We start from the raw sequence: 27,131 nt of genomic DNA on the forward strand, positions 1-27,131 counted from the left end.
GTACTATTGTTTGTCTGTTTGTCTTTTTCATTTTTAGCCATGGCGTTGTCAGTTTATTTTCGATTTATGAGTTTGACTGTCCCTCTGGTTTCTTTCGTCCCTCTCTTATCCCTGTTAACAAATGGTGTTCCAGGTTAAGGTTATATATATTTTTTTTAAATCAGACAGGAAAGTTATGTTTGGTTCGAGATACAAGCTGTACCAAGTTTTTTTAACTGTATACTTAGTATAATATCCATCATAAAAACATCTTCATTTTCCAACATAAACTTTCATGATAGTTCAAAATAATATTTTACCATTTTCAACCGTGATTATTAAAATTGGAACTAATAGGAAGATTCCATATACATATATATATATAACTCGTTAAAAAATCAACCAATCAATGTTAGATCTGTAAATTTGCTTTCGCAAATTTTTGGTTCTTCCCTCGCCGGGATTCGAACCCATGCTACTGTGATATCGTGACACCAAATCGCCTGCACTGCAGCCTTCCCGCTAGACCACACGACCACATGGGCTCTCAAAAAAAGAGCTTTCGCTGGCCGTGTGTTACATTTCCTCGTCAGTTTTAATCTAGCGGCGTACTACAGTACATGATATATAAGACATGAAGATGTTATTGTTACAGATCAGCTAAATTATCTATAGTAAAGGATCCTACAAATTAATGTAATATACAGTCACAGAAAATAATTATATTTATAAGTACGTCAGAGTCAGTGACAACTCTACAACAGATGTATCCATCGGATCGCCATCAATGATGGTGATACATGGCTGTGTACATAATGTATATACCACTCGTCTAAACATCAACCCAACAATGTTAGATCTGTAAATTTGCTTTCGCAAATGTTTGGTTCTTCCCTCGCCGGGATTCGAACCCATGCTACTGTGATATCGTGACACCAAATTGCCTGCACTGCAGCCGTCCCGCTAGACCACACGACCACCTTGGCTCTCAAAAAAAAGAGCTTTCGCTGGCCGTGTGTTACCTTTCCTCGTCAGTTTTAATCTAGCGGCGTACTACAGTACATGATATATAAGACATGAAGAGGTTATTGTTACAGATCAGCTAAATTATCTATAGTAAAGGATCCTACAAATTAATGTAGTATACAGTCACAGAAAATAATTATATTTATAAGTACGTCTGAGTCAGTGACAACTCTTCAACAGATGTATCCATCGGATCGCCATCAATGATGGTGATACATGGCTGTGTACATAATGTATATACAACTCGTCTAAACATCAACCCAACAATGTTAGATCTGTAAATTTGCTTTCGCAAATTTTTGGTTCTTCCCTCGCCGGGATTCGAACCCATGCTACTGTGATATCGTGACACCAAATCGCCTGCACTGCAGCCGTCCCGCTAGACCACACGACCACCTGGGCTCTCAAAAAAGAGCTTTCGCTGGCCGTGTGTTACCTTTCCTCGTCAGTTTTAATCTAGCGGCGTACTACAGTACATGATATATAAGGCATGAAGATGTTATTGTTACAGATCAGCTAAATTATCTATAGTAAAGGATCCTACAAAAAGGTAACACGGCCAGCGAAAGCTCTTTTTTGAGAGCCCAGGTGGTCGTGTGGTCTAGCGGGACGGCTGAAGTGCAGGCGATTTGGTGTCACGATATCACAGTAGCATGGGTTCGAATCCCGGCGAGGGAAGAACCAAAAATTTGCGAAAGCAAATTTACAGATCTAACATTGTTGGGTTGATGTTTAGACGAGTTGTGTGTATATATATATAGCTACTTGTGCGAAGAAGCATGCAATTTTAACAATGATTGTATATAAATAAATGACGAGGTTACAGCTAAAGACCATAGAATAGGGATCGTAAATCTTAGGATCTTAGAACCAACGTAAAAATCATCAAAGAGACAAGAAACTGCATTAAGTACACCACACGCATGTCTTGATATAATTGATGGAAATGTTGAAATCTTCCAATTTTGAAAGATGTTGTAAAAATCAATGATATTATTCCTGGTTGTTATAGTATATCTCAATTACAAGAAAAATGTTTGATAAAGATTAGAAAGGACTGGTGTAAAAAATGTTATGATATAATTACTGGTTTCAAATTGAGAACATATAAACGTTTTAAATATATTTTAAACACTGAACAATATCTGCTACCGATAATACAACACCAGCCCAGTAGTCATGTGTTGACATGAATTATCATTGAATCAGATATGGTCATAGTTGTAGATAAACCGTTTACAAAACTTTGGATGTTTTTAATAATAAGGCTTTTATACCTCAGCAATAGATAACTTTAGCTTCATTTGGCAAAACTTTTAGTTACTTTTGGTCCTCAATGCTCTTCAACATCGTACACTATTTAGCCTTTTTAACTTTGTTTTGTATTCCAGGGTCACTGTTAAGTCTTTTATTGACGAAACGCGCGTCTGGCGCAAATACAAATTTTTAATCCTGTTATCTAAGACGAGATTATTAATCTTTTACGTCATCATAGTGCTTTTTATAAGATTTAGATGTGACGAATCACAATTGAAAATTAGAATTAATCTATAAAAAGTGGAAAATGTACTATTGAATCTGAATCTAAGTGCATTAATCATCTGATAGAAAGTATAATTGCATAACAAAACTCAAACAAACAATCAACTATTGTCATTTATGAATGACTAATAACATGTATTATTTATCAGAATTTAAGTGCGAAACATCTATGATCTTTCTGAATGGGGAGAGTTTTATATATAACGTTAGTAAGATAATCATGGTTTTAGAAATTTAATTGAGAATCTAATCAATAATTTATCGTTCTTATTCTATTTTACAATAATTCTATTAGCAATAGCTCAATAATAGATCACATGAAATAGAAAACTAGTATGAAGTATTGCAGTTTTCATCTCAAACAGTTTAGTAACAAATTGCAAATTTACCTTTAATACAAAAGTCGGCTCTAGAAATATAGATTTTGAGTATATTGGTGATTGAACTGTGATATGCAAAATAATGGTAAAAAGGGTATATAAAAAATACCGAACTCAAATATAAATTCATTAAGCTGAAGCCCATAAACAATGAAAGAATCAAACATTGGACTAAACCAACAACCGGAACGAACTGAAAATTCTGTCATATTCCTGACTTGGTGCCGGCATTTCCCGTAGAAATGTCGGTTTAATCGACTGTTTTTTTTTTACATTAAAAAAATGCTTGAACCAAGTCAGGATTTTTATTTATTTGTTTGAGCTTTTGATCGTGTCATATGATTATATATAGGGACTTTCCGTTTTAAGTTTTCCTCGGAGTTCCGTATTTTTGTGATTTTACTTTTAATAACCTGGTTTAGAAGTAGTTTAACCTTTCACTTGTATTACAAATGTAAATTGTTCCGTGAGAAAATTGCGACTCCTGTGTCATCGATTGTTTTAAAAAGCACGAGGAAAACTAATGTAGTAATCAGCTAGTTGTCCTAGACAATTTACAATACAGGGGAGTCCTAGGTAATTATTTGTTTTACCAAAACTGTCAACTAAATATGTTAAAAGACATAGCCAGTACACAAAGAGAATAAACCAACATAACAAACAACAGTCAGTGCACAGCAAAGAACTATACAAATACTTTGCCGTCTTTGTACACAATTTCTAATTTCAAAGTGTCGACAAGACTACATGTGCATGTACGTAGTATTCTTAAAAACCTTATATTAGTGATACGAATATGTTTTTAGTTTTCTAACTTGCAAGAAATAAATTAAAAGACATTCGGTATTTCACAGCTTCCTGTATTTTGTTAGTCTAAACTTTAAGTTTTTTATCTTTTTTTCTGGAATTTTCTATATTTATTAATGCAGATTGTAATTGTACCTTTATACTAAGTATTGCATCTTTAATAATGGGATTGAACAGATTACAATAATGCATTATTATTTGATACGGAATACATCAACATTTTTTATGATTAATTTCCGGCTTGTGTCTGTACTGGAGGTTGCATTCATTTTCTGTTCTTTACTATATATTTATCAGCTTTATCCAAAAAAGTGAAATAACAACAATACCATACTCCGAGAAAATTTCAAAACGCAAAGTCCGTTATCGAAAGGCAAAATCAAAAGCCTTAACACATCAAACGTATGAAAGATTACTCCCTTAAATATGTTGGCTAGTACTTTTTGATATGCAATGACTGTCATATGTCTGTGCACTATTTTGGTCGCCACAGCATCATCGGCTGTTACTGTTTACTTGACGACCTGTCACATTGATATCTAATTTTACAAAACATTTAACTCATGATAATTTATCCATATTGTTTCGAAGAACAAATCGCTTGGGGAATTTTCCATATAATTACTGTCTTTATTGATGTTGATGATATTTTCTATTCACGCCATAAAATACAATATAAACTACATAGGTGATTCAAACGTTGGATGTTGGGTATTTAATACCAATTCCAATCTTACAGTCATTTCTTTTACATCATGATGAGCCAACATTCATTGATATTGTGTTCAACAAAGAAACCATTAATTTCTTAATTATCAAAATGGATTAAAATTGGAGATGTTCTTCATATGTCATCACTATTAAATCATTTGGTAAGTTTTTTGTACTTGTGAATTATGCTTATGTACTTGTTGGGCACAATTTATTACAATAGTAAAGCCGATATGGATGGTGATTTTTCTTTATTCGGTTAACGATTGTCCCATAAATAATTAAGAATACGATGTTCGTTGTAGAAACTGGTACACACTTTACCTGTAAGGTGAGAAAAGCTGTTTTATGTGGATTTTTTTCACAAACTGCAATAGAAGATGTTAATATATATTTGTTGTCTATTAATTTAATGACCGTTCTACAAATTATTAAGGATCCGATGCCCTATACAAAAACTAGTACAAAATATACCTGTAAGATAGATTCCAATAAAAAAACATTATTGACCGATATATATATACGATTTGTGTTTGTTTTGTGTAATCAACGATAAAACTCAAAATATCACAGCTTGTTAAATATAGAAGTTCCAATGATGCATTGAAATAGCACTACAATAGGGATCCATAATGATCCGCTTTGTAGGACAAATGTCAAGATTCATATTCCTATAAATATCAATGTCGAAGTTTTTTCTCTCATGTGTATGGGTATTATTGAAATGTTAAGAATATCCTTGTAAATATATAAAACAAGTGAATCTTTATTTACTAATTCATTGAGGTATTACGAGATTTAAATGTAACCATATCGTTGTATCAAATAAGTAGGCTATAGTTTGAAGTGTAGATTTCCTGTCAATGAAAACATTGATTTTCATTTACTCGTTTAAACTATTTAAGAAAACAGGACAATTTAACAGACAGGTTAAAGAACAACATTGTATACAGATTATGATTTCCATATGTAAACATAAAGATTGCTTGTTTTTTTTCTTCACCCAATTTAAAAACAATAAAGGTAAGTTAGGTTAAAAAACCAATACACATTATTTATTTAAGGCTTATATCTATGATTATAATAATATAATTTAATTTGATAAGTCTCAAAAAGGGGTTTTCAAATGAAGTCTCTTAACTTAGAATAACCATCACAGAAAATATGTTAAAATGATCCTTTTTCCTATTTGTTATCTTTTTGACTCAGCACACAATATATTTATTCTGGAATAAAGATTCTTAAGGTTTGTTGTTTTCAAACTATGTGAGAGGGTAAAAAATGTGTCGTCTGTTCAAGAATTCTTCCAAGAAACACAATAATGAAGACTGTAACTACTACCGAGAAACTTAAATATGAACTCCAGTTTTCAGAGTATTTCCCATAAAGTGCTTAAAACTCCCACATTAGGAAGCGGTTCGGGGATTTTCGAGGAAGGCATTTACTCGGTAAACAAAGAAAGATGTTGTGTTTTGATGTTTCAAATATTTCTAATAACTTACGTTTTGACTATTTGTTCATAAGGTTTTTTTCTTTTCAAACTTTCTTTTCCTTTTTTTCTAATGGGGCATGCAGCGAAGATAACTGATTTAATTTGACCAATTAGTATACTTGCATTTGTCATAACAGCAAAGAAAAGTGCAATAAAGATATTATTTTAGGGGGGGGATAAAAAGTATACTTGCTTTATTTATTGGATGACTTTCTAATTTCCAATTTCTTTTAAGTGGTGCTACTCCATTTGTCTTGTATTTGATATAAGTCCAGAATCGTTATGGTGGTCTGACTATATTTTCTGTCATGTCTGTATATTTTTATCAGGCTTGTCAGTTGTTTAAATGTTTTTTTATGTTAATATAATAATAAACAAAGTGCATTGCTATTTCAGTAATTATAATAGTTTGTTATTTAGGTAAAAGGATGTATCCACACATATTTACTTGTACACGATACTTATAAAAACTAGAAAGTCAAACAAAATAGATAAAACAACCTTATTACGGTGATAAGCTGTCATACTTAATTTCTTTGATATTTCTTTTAAAAATACTTTAAAGTTCCGTTGAGTTAAATGTCTAGCTCCAATAGTAGAAAGGCTTGGATTTTAAAATCATTCAGGTTTCTCTTCAAACTGCTGATCACTTTATACTAATTTCACATTCATTACTAGAACCGGAAATTTGTGATCATATGGTTTTTCATTGTTTATGAGATCGATGAAGCTTAGTTAATTATATCAATGTTTAGTCACACTTACAAGACTTGTTGTACCATAATCAATAATACTAAAGAAGATGCAACAGTATCGATCGGTTACGGTGAGTACCATTTGCTTGATAAATAAATATTTTGATAAATACAGAGCTGTATAATTGTATATATTTAAGTTTTTAATTCGTAAAAATATAATATTGTTTCAATAAGATTGATTTCAATTATCTAATTTAATAAACATTTTCGAGATGCAATAGAGAAAATGGAAGCCAATCTCAGAGGTTTTTGTCCATCGTTAATAATTTTTATAATAGATTACTTCTATAAAAACAGCTATCACACAAGGCCATGGTGGTAAATCTTTACACAATTATACGGGTCACTGTGCAGTATTCTAAATGGGTTTTATTTAACTGTGTTTAAATTTGTCATATATCATACCGTAATTTTGAGAGAAGTGTTCTTATTGTACGTAAAATATTGTACTATTCTTTATTGCAATGACCGAGATTAATTAGGGGGATGCACTCTAAACAACCTAATTATCCTGGCAAAATAGTCTTATGCACCTCCATAGTCAGAATAAACAATCTGTGTTTCCAAGTAATAAAATTGAGAAAGGAAATGGGGAATGTGTCAAAGCGACAACAAGCCGACCACAGAGCAGACAACAGCTGAGGTCCACCAATGGGTCTTCAATACAGCGATAAAACTCCAGCACCCGGAGGCGTCACTCAGCTGGCCCCTTAGAAATATGTATACTAGTACAGTGATAATGGACGTCATACTAAACTCCGAATTATACACAAGAAACTAAAATTAAAAATCATACAAGACTAACAAAGGCCAGAGGCTCCTGACTTAGGACAGGCGCAAAATTGCGGCGGGGTTAAACATGTTTATGAGATCTCAACCCTTCCCCTATACCTCTAGCCAATGTAGAAAAGTTAACGCATAACAATACGCGCATTAATTCAGTTCAAGTGAAGTCCGAGTCCGATGTCAAAAGATGTAACAAAAGAAAATAAATAAAATGGCAATAATACATAAATAACAACAGACTACTAGCGGTTAACTGACCTGCCAGCTCCAGACCTCAATTAAACTGATTGAAAGATTATGTCGTCATCATATGAATATCAGGCACAATCCCTCCCGTTAGGGGTTTAGTATCATACTATCATAAGATATATGAGAAGAACATAACCCGTGTCATGCCAATAACTGTTTTTTTTTTTAAATAAATGTGTTTAGTTCCGATGCAAAGACCCTATAAGTGAATCAATATTAAAGCCAAAATATGCAATCTTTAATGACCTGACAACAGTATCGTAACTATATCCTTTCTTAATAAGTCTGTTTAAAGGTTTTGTAAGCTTTTGAGGTGACTATATCTTAGTTATCGTTATTTTGGAAATCTGGGTAAAAGCATATACTATAGCATATATGTAGTATTTTGATTACTTAACTCACCACTTTTCTAGATTCGGGACGATTTGAGCTCAACATATTGTCATGACATTTGTGTATAACTGTTGAAGACCATTTACTGGCCATAAGATATATTGATGTGATTTTGTATTTTGTGTCGTTTGGCTTCCATCTCATTTGCACATACCCTTCGTCTATTTTTTTCATATGTAAGGGAAACTAAAATATATGACAGAAAATAAGAAAACAGTAGATACATGTAGTGGTAACCGCTAGATAACAGACACAGACAATTGTGTTAGTGCTCACCAAGCAGATACCTAGAGACAAGGTATTACAGCAGAATTAAAAGAAAACCTCTGAAAACTGTTCTAACCGTAAAAAGAAATACTAAAACTGGTTTCTAAATGCACTTTTAGGCCTGAAGTTAAAATAGAGATGTCAAAAACAAAATAAACACAATGAGTTAACTTTTCAGAAACCTGCATAAAAAACATCAAATACTCAATGAAACTGTTAATGCGTTTGTGTTGTATACTAACCATGGAATCACTTATACATTCACGTACAAAATGTATGTCATGTATTTACCCATTGCATATTATCTAGAACAAATACTGGTATGTATCACAATATTTTGTAAATCAATAAATCCTTCGACTGGTTTGGAAGCAATTAATGGGTTTTGAAAGATGTTTCTTTGTTTTATCTATTTAATTAATGATCCAGTAATGAGTTCGATTAAATCACAGACATACATAATACTGCAGTCTATTGTGATTGACGCTTTTACCGATTTAGAAAAAATAAATGACGAAGTCTTTGTAAAAAAAAATTAAGAAGACCCATGCAGGCAGGTAACTGAACAGATATTTCTTTACATTTTATAAAATAACAGTGAAGAAATACTGAATAGTCATCATTGTCTTAAAAATAATTTTTATTATTCTCGACAAAAAAGTTTCTTTGGAAATTTTATTTTCCAAACCGGCAGTTCAGTAGATATAAGTGTTACCTTCTCACGTCACTGTTGAGACAAAACCGTGTGGCCGCGATTAAGGAGTGGAGTTTTTTTTTTTGGGGGGGGGGGGGGGTAAAGGGGTTGAGGGTGTGATACAGAAGAAATCTACTTGTAAATGAAAATTCTATTTCTATACGTTTGATTTTACTAGCTCATATCCGTACAAATTGAGATGAGCATGAATATGATAGTTTTAAGATGAACAGAAAAGTAGTCTTAGTTACACAGTGTGCTAGGTTTCTTATACAATATTAAAAAACGGTACAAGTAAATTTCATATGTGAAGAGAGCATGCAAAGCTCGAGCACTCTATGGAGTTTACTGACCCGTATATATAGTATAAGGTTAATAGATCAATGTGTAACGATCAAACATAAATATAAATAGACAAACAAGCACGATCAATCGCATGATGACCCTTTTCCAGGTCTAGTTTGATTTATAATAATATAATAATAGATTTAAAAAATGTGTAAATTACCGTGTACCCTTTATAAAAATGAATTTAGTAAACTGAAATGTTCCTTCTGTTTTCATTATTTAATGTAAATATCATTCTTTTTATGAATAACTGAATATGCATAACCCATCACCAGATAAATGTGAACTTAAAGGTTGCCTAAAAATTAATACAAATTAGGTTATATTACTGATAACATATAATGATACATCCGCAATGATTTTAAGCATATTAATATGACAAAATTGAACCAAACAGCTAAAACAGTAAAATATTATTTCAACATTCCATTTTAACGAAATCAATGTTTGAAACAAACAAAAATATGTTTCAATTTGTACCTAAATCGTAGATAATATCCTTTTAACAAAAGAAAAAACACAAATGAAATCATAATCAAAAGTTATATATAAAATGAACTGTAAAAAGGAAATTGTATTTCACATCGATCAAACATTGACTAAATGTAACATGGCATATCAAATAACATACGATTTTAGTTAAGTCATTATTTATAGCATTCTCACATTGACTTTAACAACAATACTTTTGTTTGTTCAAAACTTCAAAAGTTTGTTTTAATCATATTTCACAATAATACAGTACCGAAATTTGCCACTGAAAAGAGTACTACAATTATAAAATTTACATGTATAATACATGATGCAAATATAAACAACCGTTCATCTAAAATAAGTTAAGCTACATACACCGGATTTCCGTCTTTTTTTAAATATATCAATCTATTCACAATCAGCTATTCTATGTAAAGTGTCTTCATTAAGGAGTTAATGTACTGATTAATGCATGGTAGTGTAGTTTTAAAACCGTTATTTGATACAAAGGGATAAGATGACAGGTAAGTTATAGTGTTTCACTATTACTACATCCGCAATGTTCTTCAACTACTTTATTTGGCTATTTCATTAACTTTTAATTCGAGCGTCACTGAAGAGTCTTTTGTAGACGAAACGTGCGTCTGGCACAAACACAAAATTGCAATCCTTGTATCTATATGATGAGTTTATTTACCATATACAAAATATCTATAAGATACGTAAGAAAGACGGCGGGTAGGGACATTCAGCTGTAAAACACATTTTTTTCCTAAAGAAGTTTCATCCATCTCTGCAAATAGCTTTTTTTTTCTAGCGTATTGAATTCTTTAAAAAAGATATTTAAGGACAGTTATGTTTCACAACAATGATAGATTGTGAACAACACCTGTCGGGCGTCCATCCTTTTACTATGAGAATGTTTTGAAGCTTGCATGTACCACTTACTGATTTTGACGTTACTTTACGTTTTTTTTTCTATTTCATATAAGTAGAATTGGAAAACGGTTGTCGATTTTGAAGAAAGTGAAACTTTTTTTAAATATAAAACATGAACGTGTTCGTGGTCTGTCTTGGCTGACCCAAACTTATTATGAATCGACTACTTAGGTAAAGATTAAAAATGATTGAAAACTGCTTCATATATTTGTTGTCTGAGGGTGAGTTAGGGTAATCGGCTTTACTTAAAATCTACAATTTGCTGGTTTATTACTTTTATATCGTTGTTGAAATACAGAAATTAAGAACTATAATCATACAATATATATTACAATTTGTACAAAGTTAAAATACAAATTATAATTTGTACGATCTTTTTGTACAAATTATAATTTGTACAAAATGATAACTTGTACACAACATATATAATATAATATACAATTAATGATATAATCAAGTTGAATACAGTAGTAGATCTGATTAATCAACAATTTATGGAGAAGAATATGAAAGGACAGTTATCGTACAACAAATTGCTTTATATAACACATTCTGTTAATAAGTCGCATCTTAAATTTTAAAATGGAAATGATATTATTTAATATTCTACTACATATACATATTTAGGTTTAGTTTTAAGTTAACTTTTATATTATTATGTAGTTGCTAAAGCTGTGGCAGCTTCTGCAAATAGTCTAAGAGCACTTGACCGTGTTCTAGCTAAGTTAAAATGTTCGGTTGTGCTTCTCATAATGTCTTTTTAAATTTATATGAGAGTTTAGTGCTTCCAATTGTTGAATATGGTGCTGGTACTTCGGGTTGAAATTTTTTTCTTTTATTTATGCCATACATAATAGAGCTTCAAATGTTGTCTTGGGGTTGGTAAATATACTCCAAATGCTGCAGTTGCAGGGGGTATGGAGTGGATACCTTTATTACAAAAACAATGTCAATGCTTCATTCGACTATGGTGCCCTTTGAACAATATGAGTTCTCATCGTTATAAACAGAAAAAACTCATATGGGCAGACATTATGAGTAAAAAAATAAGTGTATACAAAAATTGGAACTTTTATGTGAGGAAAACATTTTCTGAGTGTAATGCAAAACATTTGTGTATCATTACAGTATATGTTGATAGTACCTCAGTTGCCAATTATTGTAAATTTTTAATGCCATTTTTGCAAAGGAGTACTTTTGACAAATTTCGATGTTGTGTAGCACCGCTAAGAATCGAAACGAGGAGATTTGAAAAAATACTTTTAAAAGATCGAGTTTGTGATAATTGTATGAATATTTTAGAAGATGAAACCCATGTTATAATATCGTGTCCTTTTTATGACTATTTTAGAAAATAGTTATATGATGAAGCAACACAATTTTATAGTGGTTTTGTGTCTTTTGATGATGAACGGAAATTAGTGTTTTTTTTATTTACAGATACTTATATGATTCGTAGCTGAGCCAAAGCATGTACTCTTATTTTAAATAGACGTAGCAATGTTTTATACTGTAAATAATGTTCTTATAAATATGTTTTATAATAGATGAATTATTAATGTAATATTTTTAATGTTATAGTCTCTTATAGTTCTGTAAAAAATTTCTTTCTTTCTATATCTATATATGTTTCCACTAAATGTAAAGTTGTTTTATATGTTATTGAGAGATGAGACTTTAATCAAATATTGAATTGAATTGAATTGAAATACAAGAGATTTGATAAAAATTACATCATATCCAATTTTTTGGTACATACATGTGAAAAGGGTTAATGCAGAACTTTGGGATAGGAGGGGATAGGAATTTCTTTTAAAATGTATCTAGGAAGGTAAAAGTCCTGCGCAAAAATGAGGTAAAACTAATATAGGAACGCCTCTAGGAAAAAACAGTTTTCAAAGTGAGAAACATCGTCGGATTCTAGTTTAATTTCGTTGTCCCTAACTCCTAAATCTAAATGATCCTTTCTTCACCTTAAATGATTATTACTGATTTATAATCTAACTAAACTGACAAGAAGATTAGTAAAGGGGAATATTGGAATAAATATTTTTTTTTAAAACCAGTAATTTTGAAAAAGATGATTTGTAATGTATATAATTGTGTTTTTGTTGTTTTTGTTGTTTGTTTAAATGTGTTTTCATGGCCCTTTTTATTCTTTTTGAGTATTTTTTTTTATTGTCGTACAAATATTAGTAAACATTACCTGCTATTGTTTTCTTGTATATTGTCTTCTTTTCTTCATTGTGGTTAAATGGCATATTGTTTATATTTAAAGGATACATGTCTTCTATTTTATTTTTCCTATTTGTTTCTTTTTATTTTAGGCATGTAATCAAAACAAAATGTACCTTTTAATAACTATGCGACTATCAGTTTTGTTCGTGCTGTAGCACAGATACGTTCAACAAGAAAACTATCTTAGTCTACGATAGATCGAGTGCATCTTTATATTTCTGTTAGTGATTCCTTTAATTATTTTTTTGTCCCATCTACTATAGTAGAGGAGCATTATGATTTCTGGTCTGTGCGTTCGTTCGTCTGTTCGTCCCGCTTCGAGTTAAAGATCAAGGTAGTTTTTGATAAAGTCCAATCAAATTGAAACTTAGTATACATGTTCCCTATGCTATGATCTCTCTTATTTAAATGCCAAAGTTAGAGTTTTTAACCCCAATTCACGGTCCACTGAACATAGAAAATGATAGTGCAGTGGCGCATCCATGTACAATGGACACATTCTTGTTAAAAAAATTAAATAGATAGTGGTGTTAACGACATATGTATCCAAGAAAGCATAACACATGGCGTTTTATCTTACTCAAAGGAGTGAGTCCTTTATTAACTATTGAATATTCAGGGGTGGATCATGCCATTTTTAAAGAGTTGTTCAACCATATGTCACCATTCAATGCTTTGATCGTCAAAAAAAGGGGGTTCCAATCCCCGAACCCCCTGGATCCGTCATTGATAGTGTCGAATAAATAAGGGGATGTATGAAGCAATTGAAATGTCGTTAACACAACAGTTTATGGCTATGTTGAGAGATTTCATGTACGATTTTGTAATCTGCCTACAAGTAAACCATGATGCTCTTAAAACCTAAAAGCATACCTAGTAAACTTTCCTGGTGTTGAATTTAATGAATATTAAAAGACGTTTAAAAAAAAAGGCCATATGTCGAATAAATTCCTGGAAATTAGCACTACCACCTTGCCAAAATCTAATAAAATTGTATATCAGATACATCGGTCTAGCTTTAAAATTGTGTTATAACAGCCTGAAATCCCCCATATTAGTTTAAGAACCTCAAAGAAAAGTCACGAAGCTGTTCTACAAAACAGAATGATGTACATAAATGAAAAAAAAACATATCTCAAAAACAAATTACAACCGTTGCGTAAATCTTGGAACAGTATATCTGTCAATCTGTAATTGTTATCCTCTTGTAGCACAATACGTATTTCTGAGTTTTAATGAATTGTTTTGTTTTGTCTTGTCTTGTCAAAATATGTTCCTACTTAAAAATTTCGTTTAATATTACGAATTGTACGATTTTTCTTTTTCTCATTGGTTTATATAAATACGTGTTTTCCGATATACATTGTATGTTTTATTTTCTCTCTCGCTATTTTGACATATTGACTCAACGTTACTATATTATGAAATGATATTGACTCCATGTTACTAAAAATAGTAACATAAAGTCATTATTATTTCCAAACTTACACCATTTGCATATATTATATAGATTAAGAACTGTCACTCAATCATTATAGGCGTTAGCTTATTGACTAGGATTTAAGCTTAATGCCTAATTTCGCTTATTGCCGCTAACAAATATACGGACCTGTTAGATTATATCTTTGTCCTGGGTCAATATAATTTGAACAGATTCATATATAACGTATCCACGTCCATAGTTGATAAACTTTTTAAAATCAACCGCTCGACATAAACGTTTACATTGTGTCTCGCGCTCGCGGATGATATTTTAATATATCAATGGCAAAACAGTTTAATTACGTGTTACAGTGCTCTGTTTATTTGTGTTTATATATTTGTAACATTAATTGTTTCGTCCGCTTTTGGCGTGGTTGTTTCGTCCACTTTTGGCGTGGTTGTGTCGTCCACTTTTGGCGTGGTTCAGTATGTAAACATCCCACCATTGTGCTACTGTGCAAAGGCCACTTATATATCCTTGTCTTTCATGTTTTGCTTATGTTCTTAATTCATATACGCCATTTTGATTTTTGTTTGTTGAAAGATTTATTTATTTTAAAAGTTATTACGATTATAACACAATGGTGACTGCTTGAATCCAATTTTTGAGATTTTTACCTATTATATGTCTATTAGTCTTGCTCACACATTGTTGCCAATATAATGAAATATCCATGTACAAGTGAGAGGTATATCTAGCTATAAAACCTGGTTTAAATCCACCATTTTACATGTACTAAGTGACAAATGTGACAGTTGTTTTGCATTCGTTGGAAGTGTTTGAGCTTTTGGTTTTGCCATTTGATAAAGGACTTTTCGTTTTGAGTTTAACTTGGAGTTTCGTATTTTTGTTATTTTACTTTTTTTCCAATATTCTATGCTTTAAGTGAAGATTTAGTTTTTTTGAAAATTGTCCGTTAGTGTAATAGATTTTGGAGATATTCCTCTTTCCATAAAATTCAAAATGACCAATACAATCTTCTTATTTTGTTTAAGTTGTATTTAATGGCTATATATGGGTCATTTACAAAAAATGTCGAATTTTTAGCACACCCATGCTACAATTTTTATTTCTAATGGAAATTTCAGTTGTAATGGTTTAAATGAAAGCTTGTCGGATTTGTGATTCAGAACATTAATAATAAACACACCTTACATCTATTTTGATAAGATTAAACTGAATTTAAGTCCTATTTTGGGGTATTTGTGTGCTTACAGTGTCAGAAAAACACATTTCAAGTGATTTTTTCCGATTTTCTGATCGCCTTGATATCTGCAAAAGGGACTTTTTAAGAACGTTAATTATTATTCTAAGGAAAATCGTAGCTTCTTTATCATTGTGTGTAACAGATTATCTACAAACTAAATTCAATCAGCGTACGGGAGGTTCATGTCTATCCTGTTACCGCTACTTAAATCAGTCGTTAAATTATTCTCCCTATGAATATTGAATCAGTCAGTGTTGATATCAAAAGTGCAAAGTAATCTTTACATTTAAAACGCCTCGTTTCTTGAACAACAGTGTAGAGAAAAAATAGAGTGTACTTTTTTCGATGTCTATGCGGTTACCATGCAACCATTTTGATTATTACACTAACAGTATTGTTGTAAAAAATTTGGAAACCAAATTCAAAATAGAAAACCATAATCACCTCACCAAAGGGAGTTGTTATTTCACAACAGCATTCAAAAACGACGAAATTTTTCTATCCTATTATGTTCATCCTGTTACTATGGTTTGCCATGGTTACAGTAACAGGATAGACAATTGTAGACAAAAACGTCGTTAAATTTTTTATCTGAAAATATAGGTAGAAAACGAATGAAATATTTCATTGTTTCAACTCATTTTAAGGTTATGACGTTTTAATCTTCCCAATTAAGCATTTGCAGGTGCAATACTGATATCGGTAACAGGATAGACAAAAAGGTAACCGGATAGACTTTCATATAGTGATATATCAGAAACGTACGTTCCTGTTACCAACGAAATAAAGAGAAAAGTAAACAAACTTATGAAATAAAGAGAAAAGTAAACTAACTTATGAGGGATTTACTTGATGTTGGGTTTATTTGAAAGGGTGAAAAAATGCCGAACAATATAAATTGCGGTCTTAGACTTGCATTACTGGTGGTAATTTTTACAACCTTTGAAAACCAATTTTTAGTCGTATGTGACGTCATTTTCATAATTTACTGCGTTAGGACTGGACTGAGTCGGGTGTGTCTATTCTGTGTTGGTCATTCATTATGTATTCGTGTTTGTTTTATGTAATGAGTTAATACTTCAGTTTCATTATGTATATCTGTTATATTCATTTGATAAAATTTAATGTTTGCAATAGCATTAATTGTTCTAAATAATTAGGATGTTCTTATCCCAAGCATACAAACTTAGCCGTATTTGACACAACCTTTTTCAACTTTTGATCTTCAGTGCTGTACAACTTTGTACTTTTTTTCGCTTTCGATCTTTCATATCTGGGCATCACTGGTGAGTCTTGTGTGGATGAGGCGCGTTTTTGGCATATTCAATTTTTAAACCTGATGCTTTTTGTTATTCATTAATCATATGTTTCTTTGTCTAATGCGTTTTCCTATTTGTTTGTATTGTAGTCCTGTAATATTGTGTTGTCATATCTATGTTATATTTAACATTGCCATTAAAGTGCGAGGTTTGGCATGCCACAAAACCAGGTTCAACCCACCATTTTTTCCTTTAAAAATGTCCTGTACCAAGTCAGGAATATGGCCATTGTTATATTATAGTTCGTTTCTGTGTGTGTTACAATTTAACGTTGTGTCGTTTGTTTTCTCTTATTTTGAGTGTAAATTGACATTGCGATAAGACGTGTCACGGTACTTGTCTATCCCAAATTCATGTATTTGGTTTTGATGTTATATTTGTTGTTCTCGTGGGATTTTGTCTGATGCTTGGTCCGTTTCTGTGTGTGTTAGTTACATTGTAGTGTTGTGTCGTTGTTCTCCTCTTGTATTTATGCGTTTCCGTCGGTTTTAGTTTGTTGCCCCGGTTTTGTTTTTTGTCCATGGATTTGTGAGTTTGAACGGCGGTGTACTGCTGTTGCCTTTATTTAGAGCCATTTTTCAGTACAACCTAGAAAATTGGCATACGTAAAACAAGCTTAACATTTCACCTAAACCTTTTCTTAATAACCCAAAATTTCTTTTGAAAATGGTAACAGGATAGACAAAATATTGTACCACCGATCAAAAAATGTTTCAAGATATTCTTTTATGACATCATTAAGATTGCATCTTTTAATATGTTGTTCTTAACGTACTGTTTGTTTTGATTTGCTTATGTAGAGGGTTGTTTGAATTAGTAACTTTTATAACTTTTTCAATTTCAAAATTCGATATGATTTGAAAATGACCCATATATATATAATTAGACATTGTTTAGAAATACACGAAATACTGAATCAATAACAAACATTATTATGATCCCACATGTTGCATAATGAAAGAGGGACGAAAGATACCACAGGGACAGTCAAACTCATAAATCGAAAATAAACTGACAACGCCATGGCTAAAAATGAAAAGGACACACACACAAACAATAGTACATATGACACAACATAGAAAACTAAAGAATAAACAACACGAACCCCACCAAGTTATGAAATACAGGACTACAGCAACAATATGTTAATTCTATTAATTATTCAAAAATCATGCATCTTAATTAACTATTTTTAACAGTTTTTAAATATTTGATTTATGTACTCTTTCCATTTATAACTACAACAAAAAATATATGGAAATGCTTTAAAAAATAACACAAAAAGTCAAGGTGTGCATTAATTTTGGTTTTATGATAGAAAATCATTTGGGAGTTTTGAGAAACTCGCCAAGTCAGACCGTATGTTGCTATGCCAAATAAATGCCCCTCTTACTTCTTGTGTGTAATACCAGACAGAAAAAGATAACACGATCAAAACTATATACCACAATCGACATTACATTCTACTTTCCACAACAATTACAATTTAAAACGAGACACACAAATAAGAGGGTCAAATAAGGGCTTTAATAATTGTGCACAGTATGATATGCCCCCAATATTAATATCAATAACTTCGTTTTTTCCCTGTATTTCTATCCTCTGGGATACATCAAAACTATGAGACTCAGAAGAATCTTAAACATCAATTATAACAACTCATGACTTTAAAATATGGAGATGTTGTATAATAGTAAATGAGATAACTGTACACACCATTTAAATAAAGTTTATTTTACCTAAATTTGACCCGGAACGAATTGGGTCATCAATTTTAAAACTTTAAAAATTCATACAAATAGACGAAATTGTATCACGAATGGTTGATTTTTTTTGTTATTGAGGAAGAAATTAACACAAATTTGTGTGGATTGATAATGTTTCTACGTAAAAAGACCTAGTTTATTACATAATGGATTCAGACAAATAATGTCGTTGCTAGCACATCTTATATCAATTATGAATGATTTCTGCGGAAGAATTTTGGATAAACAACGTTTCATTGCTAAAGGTAAATACCTTCAGACAAACCTTCAGACTGATAGATAATGAATTATACTTTGGTTATTGTTCATTGATTTGACACGTTTGTGTAAACGAGCATATTTTTAAAGTACTTTCGTTATGTATGGAAATAATGTACTATACAAAAAATTAGACAGTAACACATATTTAACATTCTTGTCCACGGTTCAATTACAAAAGTATACACCTATCTATACCAGAGTTACAATCGTAATTTAGATTTTTGACCTCATGGGTTGTGTCTGGTGCATATAAATTGTCACGCGAGTTCTCCGATTCGTCCATAAAAGCTATGTTACATGAAACAAGAAGCGTACGTTTGGCTGTGTGTCATGTATAAATACGAAGCCAAGTTTGACCAGAATGGGACCGACCGTGCAAGGGCTGTATAGCCAGTCAAGGTCGTTAAAAACATCCATCTTCGTCGTCAGCATTGGAATTTACAAACCAAAGGCTTTTATATAAAGAGTGCCACGCTCCTACATGTACACATTAAAACATCTTTGCACCATTTATTCAGGTAGGTCGGTATGATTCTTAGCGTTTACCTTTTTATCCTATAGGAATCTCAATTTTTAAAAATCCTATTGGAGAAAAATATTATGCTGCCGTATGTTTGCACTATTTTTACTCGTTTGTATTGCTGGGCGTGTTACGTTTACGCATTTTTAGTTAAAATTCCAATTTCACGTTTCCGCATTTTTTTGTTGCCTTACTTTTTTACCTGTATTTCACCTGTAACAAATGGTAATAATGATTTCGGCTGTTTCACAATATTTTTAACACAGCCTTAACAATTTTTGTTTTATGGATGAATTGCCATGAAAATAAGTCTGTGTAGGTTAAAAAATGATGGAAACATAATGTCTGTTGAAGCTTGAAGCTTTACAATGATATATGATACTCTATGTCGAGATTCATATTAGAAAATTGATATTGTAAGCACTCAAACCATGGGGAGGGGGGGGGGGGGGGGTAACTCCCTATTATTGGGTATACGGGGATGTACCAAAAATATGGGTCATAATTTTGCAAGATTTTATATAAAAATTACCCTCCTTTTTAATGACATCCTATATTAAAATGCATTTACGTTTGATAACTGTATATTGATTTGGGGTATGATCTACATATCATATATAAATATGCTATTGAGAACCTTACATTATTAATGGTCAATTGTTATATTAAATTAAATCAATTCATTTGAAAGTTCACCTTTCAAATAAGTTCCCATATGAGTGATGATGAGTTATTGCTTATATAAGCATGGGTCATATTTTAAATGTTGTATATAAATATAGGTAATTCATTCTTAAATATTTATATAACTATAGGTACTGAATTTCAGTGAATGTTATATTAAAATGGGTACGTTTTTTGAGGCAAAAATGGCACACCCCTACCAAAAAAATATCGAAGTTACCCCCTCCCCACCCCCCCCCCCCCGTGACTCAAACAGGGGATTTTTTGACGTTATGCTGTAACATTATAAAAAGAGGTAACTTTAAATTGTTTTATATATATAAAGTGATAACAAAATGTCAGGTATCAAAAGTTTCACAAATATCTATTAGACTCGGCTTAATTTTGCACTTTGCCAAAATAAAATTGCACAAAAATTGGCAAAATTATGAATAAATGAAGTGATCGACACCTTCGTTATGCTTATTATAAATAACACACCATCTCTTGCTTAATAGACAAAACAAAAATTGTTCATCATATTTCCATCAAATAACTATTTAATATATCAAGTAATTTATATGTACACGTTAAAAAAAGTTTTTTTCAAGGTTGTTGTGGGGATGCTTTTTTGTAGTGTCCGCAACGTTGTGAAATCTCAGAATCTATTGTAGCAGTAAAACTGATGTTTTGATTAGCTTGTTTTTTAACATTGCTTTTCCTCATTTTCAGCCAAAATTGATTGAATACATCTCTACAGATTTAACAAGAATATTATAATGCTTGAGACAGTGGCGATTCTGAAAAATAATCATTGTCACAAACTTTAAATCCACCCATTTATGCACAATAAATGTGTAGTGGCATAGGTTCATGAGTGTATCTCAAAACAAACAATCAGACTTGTTATAATAGTTTAATGGTTATCCTTTTCAAAAGGTGATACTGACAGTCAATATAAAAAAGAAGGTATGCTTGCCAATGAGACAACTCTCCACAAGAGACAAAATGACACAGAAATTAACAACTATAGGTCACCGTACGGCCTTCAACAATGAGCAAAGCCCATACCGCATAGTAGTCTTTCTACTGTGATAAATGTAGTAGTTCTTTTTTATGTTCTTTAGTTCCAGTAGTCATCTGACTAATTTGCGCTGCTTTAATATTTATTATTGTTTTAAGTCTTGAAATGTGATTTTACTGTACATGTTTTTTTCTATATATATATATATATATTAATTAATGTGAAAGTTGTCACTCATGGCTACGAACACTGTGGTTGCCATATAATTCTAATAAGAATGATTGTAAAAAGAAAACAAAAAAAAACCATATATATATAAATATGGTGTTCAATCTCTATAGGTTTCAGACTGTTGAACTGTCTGTTCAGGCATCAGTATTTCAATATTTACATGTACACCGTCTTCTCTGATAATAAATAGCCCAAGGGAACCGGCATCAATTTCGAAATAACCTTTAAAACTAAGCAGAGCCAATGGATCCCCAAAACTGTATTTTCAAAATAGGCCGTAATATTATGCTATTAAGCCCCCGCATGGTATGGAATTGTACTATTAAAAAAGTACATGTAATGTTCTTTAGAACTGCAACATACTGTTAGGTAAACTTTGATTAGATGCGTGTACATGTATGTAAGTAATTGCCATGTAATGGAACACAATAATCAACATAATATTATATAATACTAGAACGCATCCGTGATATCACAGGTCCGTGACTGAATTAAAGTAAATAACTATGCGTAAGCCTTATTTTAGTATTGGTATTGTCATCTGATAAAGTCATGCCGATTATAAGATATACAGTTTTCTCTGCTATCAAAATCTTTCTGTTTGAACCCGTCGACCTGGAACTTATCAATTATTGGTAATATTAATTATTTGGAAAACAAAAGGTCCTGGAATGGAGTATTTTTTAATCAACAGCATTGTCCTATATTAGTTATAAATAAAGTTGAATTATTTTATTCGCTGTTTTACGTCATGCCCACTAACAAATTGAAAACTGTATCTATACATAAAGTTGAATTCTTTTAATCGCTGTTTTACGTCATGCCAATTAACAAATTGAAAACTGTACCTATACGCCTTATTTTAAGTCCAGATTTTTAGTATTCGTATTGTTATCTTAGAAAGTCTTACTGGTTAAAATACTACAATAGGGAACAATTTGACAATGATTGAATTTAGTAGTGTCAACCCTGTGATTATGACTTGTGTATATAGCAAGATCCTAAATACACCGTTTGGTGAATGTTGGTGCGCCCGTCAGATGCGGAACGTACAGATAAGGTAATAAATAGGTAACTGTTACAGGTGAATATATTACTATCGGTATCGGTATCGGATTCGACCCGGAACTTGTTAATTATTGGCAATTTTAATTATATGGAAAACAAAAGGGTCTGGAGTGGTGTAATTTTTAATCTACACCATTGTGTTTGTGTCCTATATTAGCTATATATAAAGTTGAATTCTTTGATTTGTCTTTTTCATCCCATGACGGCTGACAAATTGGACCTCGTTATTTTAGTATTATAGATAAGTCATTTACCTTACTTTTTAAACACTTTGAAATAATAAGTACTCTTGAATTACTTAAAATGTCGCGTTGTTTAAAATATATTTGTTTTGTACACACGTTTTATGTAAGACGAATTTCTGGGCGGTTGATATTAATGAAAAGCATGTAAATTAAAAGGTTTTAATTAAATACTTAGAACGAAACAAACTCCTCGGGATATATCAGGGGATGTCTCCTAAGGGTACAAGAATTATCTTCTTATTTACCAATACTTGTACATGTTTTTTATAAATTTTAGCCCACGCCCTTCTCATATCACGAATCTACTTTAACACTCATTGTTAAAATGAAACCTTTTTCTTTATTTAAACTTCTTCAGAAAAAATCTCACTTAAATTGAATTTCCCCAAAACTAAGGCTCAATTTATTTCAGTATCACGATTGGTGCTTGGGCCATTTTTGCTTTTCACATGCTGCATGTGAAATAAAATTTATCAAATTTACATGATTGCCATTGGGGCCGGTTGAACTATCCATCAAAGTTCAAATAAAATGGATTTAAAACAATAATATAAGAAACTGTATGACCTTCAACAATGAGTAGACCAATACTAAATATTCGGCTATAAAAAACTCGGACAGAAAAAATGTAAACTAATTTACTGAGAAAAACTAATGGCGATTAAAATACCTAACTGTAAAACAACACTATTTACCTAAAACAAAAATGACAGATATGAACCAACAACAATCACTGAACTATATGCTCATAACTTGGGACATATACATGTAGCGGGGTTGAACTAGTTTAAATAACTTGATAACAATTTAGCTTCGATCATCTGTAACTATTAAAGTTAAAATAAATATAGGTAGTCACACGTACTCTGTTATCATAATTTTCAGTATTAAATGCTGTGAAAATTAAGAGGCCAAAAATGTCTTCATTTATGGTGAAACCGTGATTAATGGCAGACAGCAATCAACGAAAACCATTCGGTAACATTCTCTCAACTTTGGAAATTGACTTAAATAATGTGGTGGGGTTAAACATGTTTGTGAGTGTTCGAGTCTCCTCTAGCCTGAGATTTTGGTGTGACGACTCATCATAATACTAAACTGGTGAAATTCAGTTTGAAAAGACTTGACCCTTGATGTTGCTAATTAGCATCAAACAGAATGACAATGGGTGAAAAGTACCAATCTCAAAAAGTACTCTTGGGTTTCTGAAATCATAGATGTAAAATGAATATAATACTTCCATGCTGAAACTAGTTCAAATGCCTATCTTTACTAATGAATAAACCATGTTTTCCCAGACTATAAATGTTTCATTAGTACCAGTGTTTCGTGAGACCTGAGATGAATTATTTACAAACCCTTTGAGAAATAACAGGATGTTGTGAGATATATTGTAACAACGCAATAACCGCTATGATAAAGATACATGTACATATTCAATCTCTTATTAAGAAGGTGAAAATATCGATAATTGAATAGTTGAACATTTATTTTATTTTTACACCAATAAGTCAATGAACATTTTGTATTGTTTCAGTCCTCATTTGTATCTTTTAGATATACATGGATATTGTATGTTTAGTCATGAATATAAAATATCGTGCAGTCTATAGGGAAAACCTCAATCTTATTATTGATATTTGATTTAATAGAATTAAGCTTCAATCAATCTAATGAACCACCGATTCCGAAGAACAAAAGAAAAACAAGTAAATTAATTGTTTTTATTTCATAACACGGATATAATGATTTTCATCATGTTTTCAATGTTCGTTAATTTTAATTTCATCATGTTTTTAATGTTCGTTAATTTTAATTTCAAATGTAAACTAATACTGAGTGTAATATGGTGCTATTAAATGCTCAGAAAACCCATTACAGATTACAGAAAACAACATTTTAATCATGTTATTGAATTTCCAAATCCAGTTGCACAATAAAAAAAAAAGTCTTGTTGGTTAATGTATCATGTATGACATTTCAAATTGTGTATTATACAGTTCAGAACTGTCTTCACATATCAATAAGCTACAATTGATTATAATTTCATCTAAAATTATACCAAACATTCGTAGTCCAATTGTTGAAAAGGTCAAGTATTATGCAATTTACTAAAACTAATATGTCAACTAAAACAGGGTAGATTTAGTAACGTTATGTAAATTTACACAAATTATAATTAAACTAGAGAGTCCTCCTGAATAAATGTGTATTGCTTATTTTGTATATAAAAATAAAATTGAAAATGGAGATCGGAAATTTGTCAAAGAGACAGCAACCCGACCAAAGGGCAAAAAAAAACAGTTGGAGGCCACCAATGGGTCTTCAACACAGCGAGAAAATAAGCACCCGAAAGCAGGCTTCAGCTGGCCTTTAATATATAATACAATACAATACAATATATTATTAACGTCTCACCTTTTACAAAGCAATACATAATACATTAATTAAAACAAATTACGCATATGTAAAAAGCCATTCATATAGATGAGAGACGATTATTTACACATTAGAAACAAATTTTTCACCCCTTCAAACATATTTTTTTTATATATATACATATATATTAAAAAACAAGCAAATACAAAACTATCCACATGTGTATAAAAATCTACGTCTCCTATCTTAAATGTCTCTGCAGGTTTTGGCACACAAACTGATATTGCCTACACCACCTAGAATTACAGATAGCTTATCTTGACTAGAAAAATTATCAAAACCATCAATATTTAAATTATTAAAACAACTGTCCCTAATATCATCATACAGTGGGCAAAATAAAAGTACATGTTTTTCGTTTTCAATGGAGTCAGGACAGCAAAAAGTTTGTTCTAGCAATTTTAAAATACTCGTATCTCCCGGTCTCGACGCGGACTGGCGCTACTCCACACCTAAACCTGGCGTGAGCACTTCTGTACGATGTTGGCCTGTTCACTTAAAGGGATGACTCAGTCTCAAAAGTGTTTTTAAACTGTCTGTAGATTCGTAGCTTGTTTTGTCCGTTTCATCTAACAGCGCCAATTCTGTTTAAATCTTCATGCCATTTGGAAATAATTATTTTCATTTAAAACAGAATGACAAAAAGTGTCTTTTATTTCGCAAAAGTGTAGGTTTTCAACATTTATATTGTAACGCTCTAAAATTCCACACGTTTTAAATTTGTCTTATATTTTAAAATTTTAATATTAATATTAATATGAATATAAAATTAATATACCGTTTATAACTTTTGGGGTCCTTTATAGCTTGCTGTTTGGTGTGAGCCAATGCTCCGTGTTAAAGGCCTCAGCTTGACCTATATTGGTTTACTTTTATAAATTGTTATTTGGATGGAGAGTCGTCTCATTGGCACTCATACCACATCTTCCTATATCTATTCATAGAGTTTGAGTACCGCTTTTGTTACTTTGTTTCGAAAATGCAAACTTACCTGGAAATTTATACCGAGGTCGACTATGCTGATGCCCGAGATCAATATTACGCCTGTATTGCAGATTGAACCAGCCTGAGGGAAGAAAAAAAACCCCACCCAAACAACACAATACAATACAACACAAATACAAAACATCACATGTAAAAGTAAATACTGAACAACACGAACCACACCAAAAACCGGGGATTGATCTGAGGAGCTTCGGTAGGGTTAGCAGATCCTGCTCCTTATGTACAAATGTAGCACCCGTCGAGTTGCTCATGTAAGAACATACCCATTCATAAGTTTAAATCGGTAGGTAAAATTCAAGGAAAAGGAGGGCGGGAATTTGGTTACGATAATGTGAACATAAAGCAAATGTAGTATGGAGGACATTCAGGCGTGTTGGCAATACATTTAAAAAACGATTCAACCATAAATTTCTATTTCTATTTCTAGTTATCAACGTAAAGAAAGACAGATTCTGTTACATGTATTGAGTGCGACATCAATAAAATAATAAGATTTGTTGTGATTACTCTACTTTTAAGGTGGTAAGTATCTTAAACGAAAAACGACAGAAACTACAACCAAATTAATTTAGTTAAATCTCACGGAAACACGCAAGTTTACTTGGATAAAAAATAGCACCCATCAATACATTATATAGAATCCGTTAATATTAATAGTCAGTGCTTTCTTAATCTTACTTGCATCTACGAACTCATCTTTCGACAATTTCATTTATATATCGAATCAATATCTTTTAAGCTTATCAAACGATCATTTAAAAGTTTTTTAGAATTTTGCGCTCAAATATAATTTGTATTTTTTTATTTATTTAAAAAA

General features: G+C 31.5%; 1 protein-coding gene across 8 annotated transcripts in view; it reads left to right on the forward strand.

Moving 5' to 3' along the window:
- The window catches only part of LOC139481379 (alpha-1,3-mannosyl-glycoprotein 4-beta-N-acetylglucosaminyltransferase C-like), a 53,274-nt gene that overhangs the window by 12,790 nt on the left and 13,353 nt on the right, over positions 1-27,131 (forward strand). For 3 of the 8 annotated variants that reach the window (XM_071264688.1, XM_071264686.1, XM_071264687.1), the window contains exon 2: positions 26,742-26,836. The gene's annotated coding sequence lies outside the window, so the exon portion shown is untranslated. Of the gene's footprint in view, positions 1-6,539; positions 6,764-10,309; positions 10,431-18,867; positions 19,638-26,741; positions 26,837-27,131 lie in introns of those variants that run through there. The other 5 variants (XM_071264685.1, XM_071264683.1, XM_071264682.1 and 2 more) reach the window with 5 other exon arrangements.

Source organism: Mytilus edulis, chromosome 7 (genome assembly GCF_963676685.1).
Source record: "Mytilus edulis chromosome 7, xbMytEdul2.2, whole genome shotgun sequence".
NCBI classification, from domain to species: domain Eukaryota; kingdom Metazoa; phylum Mollusca; class Bivalvia; order Mytilida; family Mytilidae; genus Mytilus; species Mytilus edulis.